The following is a 19,412-nucleotide window of genomic DNA, read 5'->3' on the forward strand; positions in this document are numbered from 1 at the left end:
CGTCAGAGAGTAAGGATAGAGAGAGTAGAGGGGGAGAGTCAAGTGAGCGAGTTGGAGGGAATGGCTGTCAGCAACGGGGAAAGCGATGGAACTTCTGATGGACGCGTGTGTCCCCAGGGCCAGCTGTGGGTGTGAAGGTCAGGGGCGCGTGAGCCTGGGCTGCGGCAGACACCACCTGGGCTTCCTGGAGCAAATCAGGAAACAGGAGACAGAACAAGTGAGGGAAAGGTGGAGGTGTGGGGGAGAGACGGGGAGAGAGAGAGAACAATGAGGGTAGGGAAGAAGAGAACAGGAGATAGGGTGGGTGAGACCAAGGAGATCGATGGCTTACGCGAACATTAAACACCAGCCTTGTGAGCACTTTCATAAACTTGCTTTACTGCATAAGTCATCTTTACCATAAAATAGATTTCCATTTCCCTCCACCCACAGTCTCCCAGCTCTGTGGCCTGATAAACACAGCTGTGTGGCCGCCACAATCTGTGCCTCGTAAATCCGCAGGTTCCGCTGGCTTCACGCCCAGCCCAGGTCGCACTTCCAGGGGGCCCTGGGGCTGGAAGCACCCCACCCATGTCCCCCACACAGACCCCAGAAATAGATGCAAATATCCACGGAAGAAAAGAGTGCCGGTCACGTGTTCATTTTTTTAGCTCGGGAAGCGGCACCTCTGCAGGAAGCGGCATAAATAAAGCATTACGGATTTGGAAGAAACACCTGAGCCCATCACTTAAAAAACACCAGTCACGTGAACACTCCTGCCCTTCTATCTGACACGGGAAGTGGCTGGTCGAGGGCAAAGAGACCAGAAGGGCATTCCAACATGTAATTAGAAGCGCATCGGGGGCTACCATTAAAGACCAGCACATTTTCTGTAATACTGAATCCAGAGACTAATTTTAGGGGATTTACAGAGCAACTTGTGAAAATATTTTTTGATTCATGGGCCCTCATATTGGTTCAACCTAAGAATACTCTTCACTAAAATTATAGCTCCTAATATTCCCCATTAAAGTCTGACACACACTTTAAGTTGAATATAGAACCCTATTGAATATATATACACACATATTTCAATATATACATATAAGTAATATGTACATATGTGTGCATATATACACATATATATAAATATATATGTATGTATGAATGAAATAATAGTAGACATTCCGTCTCCACACTCCTGTTGAGTTTTGAGTCCAGACTGATTTCTGCACATGGTGAACAAGAAGAGAATGGCATGCAGTTGCAATGCAGCACAAATATACTAATGTGGGTCTGACGGCTGGCTGCTTCGATTTATGAATTCATCCAGGGGAAAACCAAAAACATTAATTCATAGAGGTTAAAGGTAAGACCCAAAAGAAGAAATGCAAACGACCAATCCACACATGAAAAACTGCTCAATCTCTTGAATAATTAAAGAAATAAAACTGAACCAGTAATAGTTGTCTTTTAATTTGACAAAGACTAATGAAAAGTGATAATACTCCAAGCTGGCAAGGCTGGGGTGAGACAGTTCCTCTCATTCACTGATGAGGCAAATGGAAATGTACATGGGTACCCATTGCAGTCTGGGGTGTCTACTAATAAGCTTGCAATGGTTTCGTGGACCCAGTTACTGTCAGTAAAGAGAAAGCTTTGTTTTCTTGTATAATTGCAAAGTCTAGGGATTACCCAGGACAACAAAGTGACGCTTTGTTCCCCATGAGGCATGGGGAAAAGAGAATCGGGGAAATGAGAAGAGGCTGGAACAGTGAAGAAAAGGACCTGACCTGTCCAGAAAAGAGACATTTTCCAGAACCACCGGGCCTAAAAGGTGTACAATTGCCCCATGAAGATCAGAACTCCTCTGCAGGTCACCTATCACTGTGGGCTGAAAGTGACATAGAAACCCCTACCAAGGACATGTCTTGGTGGGGATCCAGGCAGCCTCAGTCAGTCCCCGTATTGTCACAAAGCAAAGGAAAACCTTCAGGAAATATTATAAAGCACCAAACCAAGTGGGGTCCCTGGTAAGTCTGGGGCCTGACTTAGGAGAACAGGATAGCACGCCCTGAAAGCTCCCTAAGAAACCCAAACCCAAGGGGGCTTGCTGCCATCTGGGACGGCACTTCATCATGCATGGACTTCCAGAAAGTCCGGTTAATGCCTTTCCAGCTGCCAGCCCAGGTTCTCAGCAGTGCTCCCCACCACCAGCAGCAGGCAACATCTAGTTATCTTGTGTGTCCCTGGACTTACACTTTTGCCACAAAAAAAGATCTTCTCCAATACAGATGCAAATGCAATTTTGACAAGGGAAGACAAGTTAGGAGCGATTTCAAGGTGCCAATCAACTCACATATCTGTTCAGGTCCCTGATCTGGTCGCTCTGCTGGCTGTAAGGTTTTCTCAGCTTCTCTTCATACAAAAAAAAAATTAAGCTCAGATTTATAAACAAAGTCCCTGATTATGGCTGCATTGTGTTCACACTTGATACGCATATTTTGAGGGTTTTCCAATACTATTTGGCCAGAGGCTATTCAGAAACTCCTTCGCTGAAGAAGCCACGAGCCTCCCCTTGGTTCACTGACCTCAGTGATGCACCAGGACCAGAGGGCTGAAATAGAAAACCTCAACTAAACAGAAATGAACCACCCAAGAACCTCAAGTTGCTGGGATTTATTTCTATTTCTCTATTTGAATCTGCTGAGAATGTGCTTAACCAATTCAATATACTCCTTCAACGAATGTTTACCGAGGTCCCGCCAAGCCTTCTCCTGGGTGCTGAGGATCAAGCAGTGAAGCAAAGGAAACATTCTTGCCTGCAGAGACTCTGCATCTTAGTGAGAGGAGGACAGAGGTGACACACAGAGTGAATAAATCAACATGCAAGGCCTCCTTGTTTCCCAAATTCTCCACCTCTCCGCGCCCCACGGCAGGAGGCACAAAACTGTTGCTCACTGCTTCAGCTCCACTCAAGGTCCCGGGAGTCACCACAGGCTCAGTCAGACCCTGAGAGAGCACTGTTTCTGCACCCAAAGGGCCTGGCATCCAAGCAGCCTGACTTCTGCCTTGTTCTGCCATGGTAGGGAGTAGTAGCAGGGCTCTGGCTCATTTAAGAACCTGGTAGTAAAACTGAGACACATGCCATAGCCCGGGCCCCCAGACCAGGCCAGGGCACCGTCAGCAGGCCCTCACAAAAACAGGTTCATGAGAGAACACAGAGAGCTTGGTTTCAGACATGCTGTATTTGAGGTACAACCAGACACGAAGGTTGAGGTGTCCAGTGGGCTTTGAGACCTCCCAGGTCTAAAGGTGAGGACCTGGCATGGAGATGGGGGTGGGTGGGGGGAAACTCCCACATGGAGGTCTTTCTTGAAACCCAGAGAAGACATCAACAAAGGATAGGCTACAGAGAAGGAGAAGAAGAGATCCAAATATGTTCAGAGGAAACTGGCTTTGAGGCGAGGGAAGGAGGGTGAGAGGAGACAGAGCTTAGACGTGGGGCACAGCCCAGGGGATTCCTGAATGCCACCGAAGGTAAAGCTCTGGGGAAAAGAGAGAAAGTGAAGAGCACCAGATCAGGGGTACTGAAATGGAGCCACTGGGTTTGGCAACTTGGACCTTTCTAAAGCCTTTCAAGAGAGGTTCCAATAGAGGGAGGGCAGTCATCTTGCAAAGGGAAGAGGGGACACAGTATTAGAAGGCCAAGGAAGCAAGTGTGCAACTCAACTCAGGAAGTCTGGGGTAAAAAGAAGAGGGGGGGGATGGCTCGGGAGGAGGTGGGATGAGAAAGAGCTTACATGAGCTTTCAGGCTGAGACCCTGAACAAGCAAAAGAGGAAAGATCTGCTGAGAGGGAGATCCCACAAAAGGCAGGAGTTGTCTGGAGGAAGAGCACAGATGCTTTCAGCTGTGAGTGATGAAATGTCTCACAAAAGTGGCTTCAACAATAGAACCTTCTTTTTCACACCAAAAATGTACAGAGCGTCAGTCCCATCCTTTAAGAAGCTATGGAAGTGCTAGAACAGGAAGTACATTTCATGCAATCGTGATCCAAGTGACATCAAATGGACACAGCTGGCACGGGAACCAGAAAGCTTGAGGGACTCAATTTTCAAAATTCATTTCACAACTGTATCTGCATTTTGTGCGGGTATGGATGTTAATTGTGATGCTTAGGCCAGTGCAAGGACAAAAACATATTTCTTAATGAGTTTCCTAATACTTTCTTCACTGGATAATCAGTACTTTTGTTTTTGGACATTAAACGTATTTTCATGAATCATTTCCCATCCAAATGTGACCTACAAATGTGGCTCAGTGGTAGCTTTGTTGCTGAGGGGTCCATGTTTTGTATGCAGGGCCCTCAGCAGAACTAATGCGTTGAGGTCCCATGTATATTCCCACTCTCTTCCTCCCCAGGCAGCCCCATCCTCCTGCTAAAGATCCGATTCCAATATCTGGGGCCAAGAGCACTTTGCTTGAAGTGATGAATCACACTCATTAAGTTAGGGTTGGTCACCTTCAGGTGACTATTTATTTTGCCCTGTGCCTATTGACTGAAGATTTCATTGATTATTAATTTCAGCTAAAACAGGCCTCAAGCATCAATTCTGGCTTATCCCATCAACACTTAGGGATGGAATAGGAACCAATGGGTGGAAGGCATGGGGTCGGGGAGGAGTTTCTAACAGCCAAATGACCCCAGAATGGGACCAGTGATCTTGCGAGGAAATGATTTCTCCTTACTGGGTTGGTTGGAACATCTGAAAGTTTTCCCAGTTTGTCCTAATACCCTTAGGGCCAAGGCAATGTGAGGATATGGAAATGATGCTGGTCTCTCATGTAAAGCTTTTATTCCTATGTGGCATCTCCATCACTGACAACCTTAGTCTACCTGATCCCAATGGACTTGGCCGTCCAGGATGTGACATTCAAACCCCATCATTCCCCTGAGTCCACACCTAAGAGCTGGGGGACCCAGAGCCCTGACTGTCCCAGAAATGGCCCTGCCAACCATTTCTCACTGCCCCCTACCCATTTGAGAGCCACTGTCTAGGCACTTGACCATGGAGCCACTGCTTTTAAAGCTCTCCAGGTGATTCTGATGAATATACAATTTTAAGCCACTTGTTCTCAGGGCAAATGAGAAACTCTATGATAACACGGTGGTCCTTGATGACCTGGAACCTGCCCAGGTGGTTAGTCTCATCTCTTAATGCTTTGCTGTCTTCAATTTCCAGCAGCACTAAATGCTTACAATACCCTGTGTGAACCTTTTGTGTGGAGCGTGGAGAGATTTGAGACAAAGCAGACTCCAAGACTTGCTTGCATGTGAATCCTTAGTGTGTTAGGACAAGGGGAAGCCCAACAGGACTCAGTCTGGCTTTCTGGGTCTTCTCTGCCCAGTTAACAGAATTTTGTCACCCCGTGGCCTTTTGCTCCCTTTCCTTGTGTTTATGCCATGCATACACCTTACTTGGACCTTTGTGGGTAGCTACGGGTGTGAACCATGCATACCTGTTCTTCAGTTCTCTAATCATAAACCCCTTAACAGAACCCCAATGCCACCATTATTTCTATTATTTCTGTGTCTGCCTCTCACAGGAATCTGAGAGCTATTCAAGGGTGGCCCATGGTTTTCAGCACGGAATCTGGCATATAGGAAGTACTCAAAGAATTGCTTATTCATAAGAAATTAATATATGAGGAGTGTAACTTCCCAGAGGCTGCGTGGGATGGAGGCATGACAAAAGGAGAAATTTTTTCAGTGTCTATGACAAATCTGAGGAATAGGGGTTTGACACTCAGAATTCATAATATTCTCTCCAGTTTGCCTCCTTCCTCTCCAGAAGAGATTGGACTCAAACCCGTACTTGCACATTCTAGGCCACCCTAATGGCTATAACCATGACAACTGTATTATATTTGCAATGTTAAGAATTTGTTGTGCAACTTTCCAAACTTCATCAAAGAAGAGCTCTAGAGATATCTATTGACTGATGGACCACCCGACTGCATGAGAGAGATTGTTTCCCAAGAGTGGGCCCAGGGTCCAACGAGTCATTTTGTCCACATACCATCAGCCATCTGCTTCTGGGTCACCACCACCATCCTATTCCACATTACAGCATCCCTTTCGAGCATCACGGCAATAAGATGTCACTAGTGCCATCAACCAGGTCTTGAACAAATTCTGTTGGGGGACTCTTACTCCAGATCCAATCTCGTGCAAGCCTGGCCCCCTTCTCCCATCACTCCCAGACCCGCCCCTTCACACTCAACCTCACCCACTCCAGGCTCTTCCCAAACCAGATGAGAACACACTATACAAAGGGGACAGTCACAGGTCAGGCTGCCCAGGAAGCAAATGCTGAGCTGTTGAGCATGCTGGATGCTTATTAACATGCCCTTCAGATCAAAACATGGGGAAGGGAAGGGAACGGAAGTAGGGAGCAGAGGGAGACATTCCGCAAACCCAATGGCAGGTTTTGCTGACACCACGGGAAGCTGTGGAGTTAGAAGTGACCCTTCAGCACTGCTCCAGGCTGAGCTCAAATCCTTTATACTCCCATGGCGACTATTCAATATTAGATCGGGCACCCCGAGAAGGGGCACGATCTCAGGTGTGTGGCTTTCCGCAAAAAGAGGTTGACAGATATCAAGGCTGTCTGCCAACAGTCCTCTGGCAGCTGGCACAGTAAGTCCTCATTGAAGGGGGACCTCAGAAGCACATCACAGCATCTACCCCAGAACAGTAAAGAGTTTAGTCTATCTCCTCCAAATGTAGGGAACCAGCACACCCTTCAAACTCAAGTCACTAACTCAGAGCAACCAACATAGGAGCTGGCTGCACGCTGTGGATCCCAGAAGGGACCCTGCCTTCCTTCCAACAGTCCCCTCCTAACCCCTACCATGGGGCGTTGGCCTCCATCTTCCTGTCCAGCCTTTCTAGTTCTCTCCTGAATCCTCATCCGCTTCTAAGGGGCCACAGTCCCTGGTCAGTCTCTTCCCAGTCCTTACTCAGGGCATCCGTCCTGTTTCCATTCTGCCGTAAGCGGATGAAGCACAGACAGCCATGCCCCGGCACCCACCTGCCGTTGATTTCCACCTGCTCCCTACCTTTAACTTGTCTACAGTGTTGACCCCTGTCAGGTGCCAAGGCCGGCCTGGCCCCACAGAGAGCTCACTCCACCGTCACACTGACAAGGAGCCCTGGGACAGCAGCACAGCCAGGCTCCCAGCCGCCCCTTCTGGCCACATCCCGTTGCCCACCTAGCAGGAGCTCATTTTAGATAACAGCACACCCTCACGATGCATGTGGCTAAAGGCGAGATTACAAGAGATTCTGAGGGGGCTTTCAGTGACAGGCCTGCAAAGTTGAGAATGAATTACATTTATAATACTACTCAGGCCCGAGGACATTAATTAGTAACTGAAAGAAACAGGGAAAGGTGCAGAACCACAAATCTATCAGCAACTGTCACTCCTTAACCACTTAGTGATCCATTCATCCATCCCATCAGTAAGCACAGGGTGATACCCACTTCGGGCCAGTCTCATACTGGGTTCTGGGGACATGAAAATCAAGAGGCCTGAATGGAAAGTCATGTGTGCTCTTTCCCCCGTGTTTCCACTTTATCTCGTAAAGGCCACATTTCCATCCACTTTTCCCATGCGGGGAAATGCCTTAGAGGGAACTCTGGTCCGCTCTCTCTGCCTTCTTACTCCCCGATTCCTGTGGAAGGAGGAATGTCTAACCCAACTGGTCAATTTAGATTCAATGAAGGATACTGTACCAAAGACACAATCCTTCGTTCATTGCCCTTTGCCATCCAGGCTCTGGCACCACACATTCTCCTCCTCCTTCCTGCCTCTCCATTCTGAAACCAGCAGGGCAGGACCCCTCTCAGAAGACAAACCCACCACTCTCCCCCCTCCCCCTTCTCTACTCCCCTACTGACCTCTATGCTTGATGCAGGCAGGCCTGCAGTCCTATTGCACAAGGTTAGGAATCTGGAGTCTACAAGTCATGCTACTTTTCTCGTAGTTCGCTCAAGTCTGCAGATCCTAAAGTTTAAATACATAATATAATGTAACAAGTAGGAGATACCACTTGGTCCCAAGTCTAAGCCGCAAGCTCCTACACAGTTTACTAGAATCTCTAGGTTTGATGGTTATTGAGTGTTTTGCAAGCATTATCAAAGTAGATAAAGGGATCCCCATTCAATAATCAGTTCTTTGTGTATATATTCTTTAATGGTCAAACATTGAATGGGAAGAAGAAAGCAGTGCCTCTTTTGCTCCAAGTCCCTAAGAAGACTTAGTTTCTACTGTCCTGAAGTTTACAGTCTAATGGTCAAAAAAACAAAAAAGATTATAAAAATACAGTAAAAATATACCTAACCCACCCTGAGGGAGCCATCAGTATAGGTTTTTTGGAAGCAATAAATGCAGAAAAGAGACTTACGTGATGAATAAGGTAAATGAAGGTCATGGAGCAAGAGGGGATGTAGTCCAGACAGAGGGAACTGCATTATCAAGTGTTCAGGGTTCAGTTATGGTGTGATGTGAGGGAAGAGCCACAGGTAGTTAGGGCTGGTGTGTGACAGCTTGCACCCCGTCAGATTAAGCTCCTGAGACACTTGCACTTGCATGGGGTAAGGAGAAAGTACGTATTTTATCCTCTGATTCATATCTAAATCCCTGAGGATATACCTGGCGCATTAAGCTCTTATCATTCACCCACGATGTATTCACCTATAGTCTTGTTTGGCTCTCACATCTTGGAAAGCAGACCAGACCTGAGCTCCCTTCAATGTTCTGAGTGAGATGTAAACGCCAGTCAAGCCAGGACAATGCACTTCATATACTGGAATGGTTTTGAGCTTCCCAGCAGGTAGAGGCTCCAGGAGAAGCCTTAGGTGAAGAATAACCGTTTACAACCAGGCCTCTATCACCTTCCCTTTTGCCTACTCTCCGCCCTGTCTGACTGGTCTACTTGCTTCTGTCTGATCCTCTTTAATTTAGCCGTCAAACCAGCCACATTACAAATCATACCACATCAGAATATAATGCTTCAATAGCTCCCCAATGCCGTCAGGACAAAGTCCAATTTCTTTATTATGATGTCACAGGTTGTATTCTTCCAGATGTAGACCCTGAGACAATAGTTAACATATAGAAATGTATTAGGGGACTTCCCTGGTGGCTCAGTGGATAAGAATCTGCCTGCCAATGCAGGGGACATGGGTTCAAGCCCTGGTACAGGAAGATCCCACATGCTGGGGAGCAACTAAGCCCATGCACCACAACTACTGAGCCTGCACTCTAGAGCCCGAGAGCCACAACTACTGAGCCCACATGCTACAACTACTGAAGCCCACGCACCTAGAGCCTGTGCTCCACAACAAGAGAAGCCACAACAATGAGAAAACCGCGCACCGCAACAAAGAGTAGCCCCCGCTCGTGACAACTAGAGAAAGCCCCCACACAGCAATGAAGACCCATCACACCCAAAATAAATAAATAAATAGAAGTGTATTAGGGAGCGCCCTTGGGATCAATCCATGTGGAAGGGAAGTGGGGGAAGGAAGAAGAATTGAAGAGAAGCTGAGAAGGTATGATGCAGTCCTAACAAAGGCCTCAGTCAACTCCAAGGGAAGCTCCGAAGCCAGATGACCTTTCAAGAGTTAAACCAAGTTGGGCAAAGGGACCAAGCCTTAATACGCACATGGCAACAAGTCTTGGATACAGACCACCCTGAGAAAGGGGGCATGACCTGGGACAAGGTAGCTTGATCCAAGGCAAATTCCTGAAAGAAGCTGATAGCTGGGGGCTGTCTGCCAGTAGTATTCCCAGCACTTGGAGGAAGAAGGCCATCAGACCTGAAAGAAGATCTGAGTGATACATCACAGCAACTAGTTCTTGGCATTCAATGACTCTTATGATTTTTATGACCGACTATATTAGTTTTCGGGCTGCCATAACAAAGCACCACAGACTGGGTATCTGAAACAATGGAAATGTATTTTTTTCTAGTTCTGGATGGGTAGAAGTCTGAGATCAAGCTGTGAGAAGGGTTGACCTCTCTTCTTGGTTTACAGATGATCATCTTTTCCCTGTGTCTTCACATGGTCTTCCACGTGTATGTGTCCTAATTTCCTTTATAAGGACAATCGTCACATTGAATTAGGGCCTGCCTTAATGACCTCATCTTATCTGCGCTACCTCTTTGAAGACTGTATCTCCAAACACAGTAACATTCTGAGGTCCCAGGAGTTAGGACTTCGACACAAATTTTGAGGAAGCACAGTTCAGCCTTTAACACCTACTTACCTCTTATCATTTTCCTCTATCAACTGTTCTCCAAACATCTCTGGTCAAATCACATCAAAAAACTGATTCTTTTTTTTTTCCCCTGAATTTTATTTGCTTACTTTTAAACAAGTTAAATTTCTAAGGGATGCATCCCCACACGGATTCTATGGCCAATGGCCTTAGCAGGAAGCTTGCTTCAGAATTTGGCCCAAACCAGGCTACTGTTCCATGGAAGTGGGTTATCTTTCCCTGGATGACTCTGGTTTTGCTTGGTTTGTCTCCAGAAGTCACTATTTTGTTTTCCCTAGATAAAATTTGGGTTCACTTCAGGCATAAACACTTTCAGTTTTAAGAAGAGCTGTGTGCTCCTCCTGATTTGGAAGACCTTGCTTACTGCCAGCAAAAATGCCTTGGACCACAGCCTTCCAGACGTAATTGGTGTTTTAGAAGTCATGATCCCAGCAGGCCTCCACAGGGTCCAACATGGCAAAAAGAGAGCTACTGGCTGGTTCTGGAAGATGCTGTGCTGGTCTACACCTCTATGCTTTGTCCATGCTCTGACCTCTGCCAGAAACGCTCTCCCCGCTTTGCCCAGAGAACATCTTCATCTGACCTATGTCTCCTTCAACAGTCAGCTGATGTGCCCACTCCTCTCTGAAGCCTTCATCACAGTGTCTTGTCTCCTTATGTCCTTTTCTCTCACACTCCATGATGATAAACAGTTGCCTCAGAATCTCTAGTATGTACCAGGCATCAGTAAATGTGTGTTGTTTGCGTGGGTGGTTGATGGTTGGGGAGCTGAGTGACTTGCCAGGGATTCTATCCTGGCCTTGGCCCATATTTTCTCACCAGCTTTGACCTCAGTGTGGATGTCTTTTACATATTTGAATGCTTTCACTCTGGGTAAAGGCAAAGTGGATTTGGGCACCATATTTCCTAGTCTCTATTTGTGGTAGGCAAAATAATGGCTCTTCCAAAAATGTCCTAATCCCTGGAATATGTAAATAGGTTACATAGCAAAGGGGAATTAAGGTTGCAGTTGGAATGGAGATCGCTAATAAACTGACCTTAAAATAGAGATATTACCTTGGATTATCCAGAAGGGCCCACTGTAATCCCAAAGGCTCTCAAAAGTAAAAGAGTGGCGCAGAAGGGAGAGTCAGGCGGAGAGATGGTGGAAGAATGGTCAGAGAGATGCAACACTGCTGGCTTTGAAGATGGAAAAGGGGAACCGTGAGCCAAAGAACACAGGCAACCTCTAGCAGCTGGAAAAAGCAAGGAAATGGATTCTCCCCTAGAGCCTCCACAGGGGAATGCGGCCCTGCTGACATTGTGATTTTAGCCCAATGAGACCGTGTCAGACTTCTGACAGGATGGTAGGATAGTAAAATTTGTGTTGTGTTCAGTCCCTAAGCTTGTAGTAAGTTGTTTCAGCAATCAGAAACTTATACACCATTCTAAACAGACCTCTTCTCATCACTGCCCTCATGCCCCAGTCCTACTTCATATATGCCAGAGAGGGATAGCTTGCATTACCAACATTTGGGAAGGTTCCTGATTCAAGGACCTGGGCCTCTGAAGACCCATGAGAAACCATAATAGTAAAGCATTTGGTGAATTTCATTGAAGGGATGTTCTGTGCAGACATTGTGACAGGACCTATGTCATTACACAGGATCAAATATGCTCCAGCTTGTTCACAGTCTATAGGATAGACGAGGTATGCATGTAGTGGCCAAACGAAGGTTACTAAGAGGGGCAGTTGTTCCTAACGGGGATCTGTTGGGACATAGTTACTAGAATCCCACTGTCTTCTAAAGCAACTCACTCTGAGAATTTTCCAACGGGCTGTGAGTTGGTACAATGAATTACCTAAAGGGGCGTGATCCTCCTCTCTGGACTATTTAGGACAAATCTCTGCAGAAAGTGGGGCTGGCACTGAGTAATATTTAGAAGGTAGGTCATTCTTGTAGGAGAAATGGCATGGAACGGCTCGACGCTGGCAGCGCTCTGCCAGAGGTGCACCTCAGAGTTGCTAGTCTTACAAAAATGAACATGCAAGTTGACAGTAAATCTTGAAGAGGATGTAGTACAGAAACACCAGAACACAGATAATGAGCGGGAGAAAACCGGGGGAAAAGTGTCGACGAGTGAGGGCACGATCCAGACCCTGGAGGACCGATGGGGCGATAGGGAGCCATGACAGATTCTTGAGGAGAGGAGGATGCAGCGAGGATACAGGGTCCAGGCTGAGGGTGCTGCTGTGGGTGGGCAGAGACAAGGGAGAAGGGGGACCTTGGTAATTATCAGCTTCCACTCTGAAGCCCCATCACTGACTTTTCCTACTGGTCCTAGTGCATCAAATCTGACAGTTCGGGCGTTGTTTTTTTAATTAACATTGATAAGATTGGGAACTTCATTCACTTAATTTCCCTTAAAGTCTTTGAGGATGATGCATTGACTTTTTAAACAAAATTAAAAAGAAAAGAAAAAAAGCCTGTAAATAGATTCTCAAAACCTCCCTCTCATCCGCAGCTCACCTGACCAGACCAACCAAATCCTGCATTTAAAGGTAAATAATGAGCGTGTAAATATTAAGCCATTTTTACTCCTCTATTAGGTGCCTGAGAGATTAATGGTATTTTGACAAATAAGCTGTGACATTCTCGTAGCCTATCACCAAAATGTAGGTATGGGTCTATAAATTGAAGGATAATCATAAATAAAACAGTGATATCTACAGAGCTCTTTGCATCGCTCCTGGCGTCTTCACACTCGTTTGTGCGGTTGGACTTCACAAGCACTGAGTGGAGTTGGCCTAACAGAGACTCAGAGAGCCTGAAAGCCAGGCATCAACCCAGGCAGCATCACTTTCCCCAGAACCACAGCGCCTCTTCCGTTTGAACAAATGTCACGCCATGTGCGAGAAGAAACATGACATGCAGCTCGATGATACAACATCCAAGCTCAAATGGCCGGCAAGGCCAAGACAGAATACTGACTTCCCGCAAAGCCAAAGCGGGCACGGGCCCCCTTGGCGCCCATGGCCTTATTCCAGGTCTAGAAATGCTGAAATGGAAGCTGCCAGCAGAGAAAAGGCTTGGATCATCTGGAAAATGTATCTGGTGTGAAGAATGCAATTGCAGTTTCCTAAACTGTAAGGCATCACGGACTATATCACACCTAGTTCAATCCCAGCATCCAGGATTATTGTGCAAATGCCGGCCAAGCAGATCCCACCACATCCCCTGACCAGGCCTGTTCCAGACCAGCAGAACTAGGGGGAGGAGGGGGGTAGAGCTTTGCTGCTAGGAACTGAAGCAGTGAGCTCTGAAATGAGCTCTTAACAGCTCTCTTTCTGCTCCATCCAAAATGCCATCTTTCAGCTGGGTTAATTGGACTGACAGGCACCCATGGCTGCAATGACCTTTGCCATCAGCGTCAACGTGGCGCCCACCACGCAGGCACAACAAATGCAACCCTGCAGGCCAGTGCAATGCAACCAGCACACCAGTTCTTCCGGGGAAATGGCATTTCCCTGTCAGTTAAAAAATATATGGGATCTAGGAGAGGAGGAATCAACAGGTTTGGATGCATATGCCAGGCACAGTGCTGAGCTTTTACTGATATTTTCTCCACGCTTTCTCGTGAACAGTGTGCCAAGTTGTTACAAAAGCCCAGGGCAAAGAAAAGGAAACTGAGGGTCCGAGAGTGTAAGCAACTCTCCCATGGCCACAGAGCGCCCCTATCATTTACAGGCTAAAAACAGCTCATTTGTGACATCCAAAGTATACCACGATGTGGCCCCTGCCCACAAGGATAGCACAACTAGGATTTAAACCCAGGCCCACCTTTTTCCAAAACCCATGTTCCATGTATTTTTTGAAGGATTCAAAGAATAGCTGCCAAATAAACAAGTGAATACAGATATTTCTACCGCCCCACGCTGTGCTCTTAAATGATGGGATAAACAGAGAGGAAAAAGGCTTTCAACTAGAACGAGGGAAAAAAAGAACCAACTGAGATAACTGGACGAAGTTGATGAACAACCAGAGTATTCTCCATATCATTCGCCTGGATCCAGAATGCGCCAGGAGGATTATTCCAAAGAAAGTGACCACATGATGTGAAATGCATCTGGGGCACCCACCGACACCTCTTGGAAAATATGGCCCCAGGGAGACTCTACATCTTGGCCTGATGAGGGAGTGTGGTAGAGACCACAGAAGCCACCCACTCCCCCAGATGAACGCACACCCTGCTCAGCTGTGCTTCTCCTGTGGGAGACACTCCCCTCCGTAATAGCAGCAGTGCACTTCAAGGCTGTTCCCTCCCCTGCTCCAATTCTAACCACTGATGGCTGTGACTTGAATCCTGTGCCGGGGCTGGCCTCCAGTTAGTTACCAGACACAGAGCCTCGGCACCAGAAAGCTGAGTGCCCCCCACAAGGCTGAGTAATACACCCCACAGGAAGCTTATCAGCCCTCTGAAGCCCAGAGCTGACTTGGCCAGTATGGATGGTGGTGGAGCTGGTGGGGCAGAGTGACGCTTCAGCGGTCATTTGGGAACAGGTCAACGTTTCACAGAAGACTCAGCCCCTGTTTTATCATCTTCCTCCCCACCCCAACCAGCCATAATCCTGGGGGACAGTATCACGCACGTGCACAGAGTTGACTCAGCCAACGGCCATCAGGGTGTTACGCATAGCGGTTGAGAGTGGAAAAGATCACCTACCTTCACATCCCAGCCTCCAGCAATGACTTGTTGTGGCTCCTCGATCAAGCTGCTTCTTCCCTCCGTGCCTCAGCTTCTCCTCTGTAAAATAGGGATCGTTATGAGATTTCATGAGAAAATCCACCCAAAGCATTTATGCTGTGTTTGACATGCCGGTGACCATTTTTACCTCCACATCAGCTGCCATACCCAGGATCTTAAGGTCACTCACAAAGTTTCTGGCTCTGAAATCTTAAAATGTAACATCTGACCACAGCCTATGTCTTTTCAGCTCCCTCAATCACCTGCCGTCTTCTGTCTGGCCTTATCATGATGTCCGGTCCCTCGAGTGGTTCACCTTGAGCACCTCAACCTCCCCGCTTAACCCTTCTCTTCATTCCATTCTTTTTTTTAAATTTATTTATTTTATATTTGGCTGCACTGGGTCTTTGTTGCTGCACCCGGGCTTTTCTCTAGTTGAGGCGAGCAGGGGCTACTCTTTGCTGCGGTGCACTGGCTTCTCATTGCAGTGGCTTCTCTTGTTGCGGAGCGCCGGCTCAAGAGCGCAGGCTCTAGAGCGCAGGTGCAGTAGTTGTGGTGCACGGACTCAGTTGTTCCGTGGTATGTGGGATCTTCCCAGACTAGGGCTTGAACCCGTGTCCCCTGCATTGGCAGGCGGATTCTAAACCACTGCACCACCAGGGAAGCTCTCTTCATTCCATTCTTATGATCCATCACGTCAACCATCCTCTGGGTCCTTGCTCCTCAGTGCCTCTGTTACATGCCCCAGAAGAACCCAACCATGGGTTAAACCAAACATCTGCCCCTGGTGCTGCCCCGCTGGGCCCCTCCTCACCCTGGAGGTCATGACCCAGCCACACCCTATCCTGGCCCCCATCCCAGCTGTGGCATCAACACACCTTGGTTCCCAGGCCAACCCCCTCCATCACTCTAAGGAGAGCTGCTCCACTGTTCTCAAGTCCCACAGCACAGCACCTGGCTTCCTACTCCCAAGTGGTAATAGAGGGATTAGGTATAAACTCCCTCAATGTTTTGTTTCACTGCCCACAAATTTATTTATTTATTTATTTATTCATTTATTTAGAATCAATTTTGTTTATTTATTTTTGGCTGTGTTGGGTCTTCGTTGCTGCACGCGGGCTTTCTCTAGTTGTGGTGGGGGGGGCTACTCTTCATTGCGGTACGCGGGCTTCTCATTGCAGTGGCTTCTCTTGTTGCGGAGCACAGGCTCTGGGCATGCGGACTTCAGTAGTTGTGGCTCGCAGGCTCTAGGGCGCAGGCTCGGTAGTTGTGGCACACGGGCTTCAGTAGTTGTGGCTTGCGGGCTCCTGAGTTCAAGCTCAGTAGTTGTGGCACACGGGCTTAGTTGCTCCGTGGCATGTGGGATCTTCCTGGACCAGGGCTCGAACCCGTGTCCCCTGCATTGGCAGGTGGATTCTTAACCACTGCGCCACCAGGGAAGTCCTGCCCACAGATTTAGAAGCCCCCGCATCTCTTTTTACCATGTCCTCCTCCTTGGGGGAAGATGTGCCTGCTTCCACTTTCCTCTGTACCAAGCATCACTCGCGAGTCTTGCCCATCAGTTTCCACTTCTGTATTCTGTGCGTCCAGGCTTCCCCTCACCAAAGACCCCTCCCCTCAGCATATAAATATGCCCAGGCTTCCCAAACCTTAAAAAGAGAAGAAAAATCTCCCTCAACTCTCTCTCCCCCTCCAGCCCCTTCATACAGACAAGCTTCTCCACAGAGCTGTCTACACTCTTCACTCTGCTCCTTCACCTTCGCTGCCTCTGCAGTCTGGCTTCCCGAGAAATTACTCGAAGAAGGTCAATAACAAACGTGGAGTTGCACTTGACCGCCTTCTCTTCTTTCCTTCTCCCATCTAGTAAATTAAAGTTCGATCAACTCTGACCCTGCCCGCTTAATAGCTTTTAAATCTTTCCCAACTCTCCAGCCCACTAGCAGGGGTGTGTTCTGGATTTCCAAATTTGCCCAAAGATATTTAATTCATGCACATCCCAATCCAGCCTCTACTCCAAGCTAAGAGGGAAAATAGGAATGTTACTCTCCTGACCCGCCATTCTAAAATGCTTCCCACTGCCTCTAGGGGCAAAACCTGCTCTCCTATGCGTGGTGTACCAGGATGATGTGGCAGCAGTGAACACGGCCTTCATAAGGGCTAACTGAAGGACGGTGACTGGGAATTTAAGTGGACATGAGCTCCCCTCTGTCAGGGCACACATTCATTCCCCTCTTCTGAAAACAATGCTCTTAGTAGAAGAGAAAAGTTTTTTTAAACTTTCAGAGGAAATTCATCAAATGCGGCCCAAATTGGAATACATTTATAGCATAATGGAAATATCCTTTCCAGGAACAAATTTTATGTGGTTATTTCTTGAGACGGCTCTCCTACTACAGAAGGCACCACTTAACAGAGAATATGCTGTAAGAGGCAACTTTCTTAAGAACCGGATGTTATCTCGTGTGATATTTGCAAGTCCAGGACCAAAGCGTCCTTCTCCCTGCCCACTGCAGGCCCAACTGTTCCAATCCTCAGCCCTCAGATTCCAGAACTCTGACCTAGATAGACGGGGCAGTCATTACTATGCTCCTTTCCAGAGGAGGACCCTGAAATTCTACAAGGAAAGGGATTTTCCTTGGGTCCCATGTCCAGTGTCTGTAGCAGAATTGGGACCGAAACCTGGTCTCTTGCCACTGTGGAGCGGGGTGTCGCCCATAGGACCCCAGGGTCCACATGGTCCAATATGAGAAGCCCCTTAGGAGCTGGGTCACATGTATGTCAGCACAGAGGCTGTGATGGGTACGAAGACCTCTGGACCACTGGCAACCACACAGATGCGTGATGAGGAGGAGATGGTGGAGGAGCCTCTAGAAAGAGGAGTAGGGACGGATGCCCCCAGCACAGGGAGCTCAGGATAAAGGAGGAAGCAGGACGCGCTCAGCCTCCGAGCTCAGCCCCACAGGAAATGGCTCTGCACTCCTTGCTCTGACTTAACAAGCACTGAATTCCTCTCTGAGAAAGTGTTTTCACCAGAGCATCTGGTCCCACCCTAGAACACCAAGTAGAAGGCAGTCAGATAACCACTCTGATTTTTTACCCCACCATCTTTCTACTGAGCCAGTTAATAATTCCACATCACTCCAGGTCTCTGGTGGCCCAACCAGCTCCATGCTAAGTGACTCCCAACATCCAAGCCAATGCACAGTGCCCTGACGTGGTCGGCACAGCCTGCAGCCCAGCATGATGGAGACACCTACCTTGCCAACACACACACACACACACACACACACACACACACACACACACACACACACACACACACACACACACACACACACACACACACACACACACACACACACACACACACACACACACACACACACACACACACACACCTTGCTTGATGTGCTTTCCCCCAGTTGTGGTCTCAGAGTCAATGAATGACTAGATTCTCCACCCAGTCACTCAACCTCAAGTTGAAGAATCAACTTCAGTCCTGCTTTCCAAGCAGTCCATAGAGCCAAGTTTGTCCAATCCCCATGAGCTGTCCCCCTGTCCCCCTGTCCCCGCCCTCCCCACCTGGGCCCAGGACCTCCTCATCCCTCATCTGGATCATGTCTCCCCAATCCCCCCCGACCCCCATCTGCCCCTCCTCATAATCACTCCAGGCCTTTGGAGAGGCCCCTCTAAGACAAACTATAACCACAGAACTCCTCTGCTTAACCTCCTTCAGTTCCATTGTCCACAGTAAATCCCAGGCCCCCCATTATTTACAACCCTGAATCCCAACCCTTCAGCGTGCTAACCACTGAAGGCCAATCATTCATTAATTCATCTACTCAACAAACATTCATTGAGTAGCTACTCCATGACGGGCACTGTTCTAGGCACTTGGGATAAATCAGAAACAATGACTCCTGCCTCCATGGAGCTCACATTCTAGATGATGGAGAAAACATAAGCAATAATCATAATAAATGCATAAATTACTGTGCATAATTTAGGAGGTGGTAAGTGCTGTGGAAAAAAGAAGATGTTGGATGAAGAAAGGAAGTCTAGAGTGCGGGAGGAGTGACAAGTGTCAACTGGGTGGTCAGAATCACCCTAACTGAGAAAAGGACATTGGAGCAAAGACTTGAAGCAGGTGAGGTTGTGGGTCTCAAGGATATCCAGAGGAAGACCAGGCCAGGCAGTGGGAGGAGCCAGTGCAAAGGCCCTGAGATGTGTTGGGGAAACAGCACGGAGGCCAGTGTGGGCAAAAGAAATTGAACAAGAGGGAGAGGAGGGGGAGATGCCATCAGAGGGGATAAGGAGGCCAGGCTATGCTCCTCTGTCAGTCCCTGCCCTGCACCT

General features: G+C 47.8%; 1 protein-coding gene and 1 long non-coding RNA gene across 2 annotated transcripts in view; one reads left to right on the forward strand and one right to left on the reverse strand.

Moving 5' to 3' along the window:
• Positions 1–19,412, reverse strand: part of LOC309649477 (uncharacterized protein) — a 664,470-nt gene that overhangs the window by 334,616 nt on the left and 310,442 nt on the right. Inside the window, exon 5 of the mRNA XM_082439534.1 lies at positions 15,036–15,116. The gene's annotated coding sequence lies outside the window, so the exon portion shown is untranslated. The remainder of the gene's footprint in view (positions 1–15,035; positions 15,117–19,412) is intronic.
• The window catches only part of LOC309649497, a 431,245-nt gene that overhangs the window by 217,376 nt on the left and 194,457 nt on the right, over positions 1–19,412 (forward strand). The window lies entirely within an intron of this gene.

The sequence above is a fragment of the Balaenoptera physalus genome (assembly GCF_965194825.1).
Source record: "Balaenoptera physalus genome assembly, chromosome: 19".
NCBI lineage: Eukaryota > Metazoa > Chordata > Mammalia > Artiodactyla > Balaenopteridae > Balaenoptera > Balaenoptera physalus.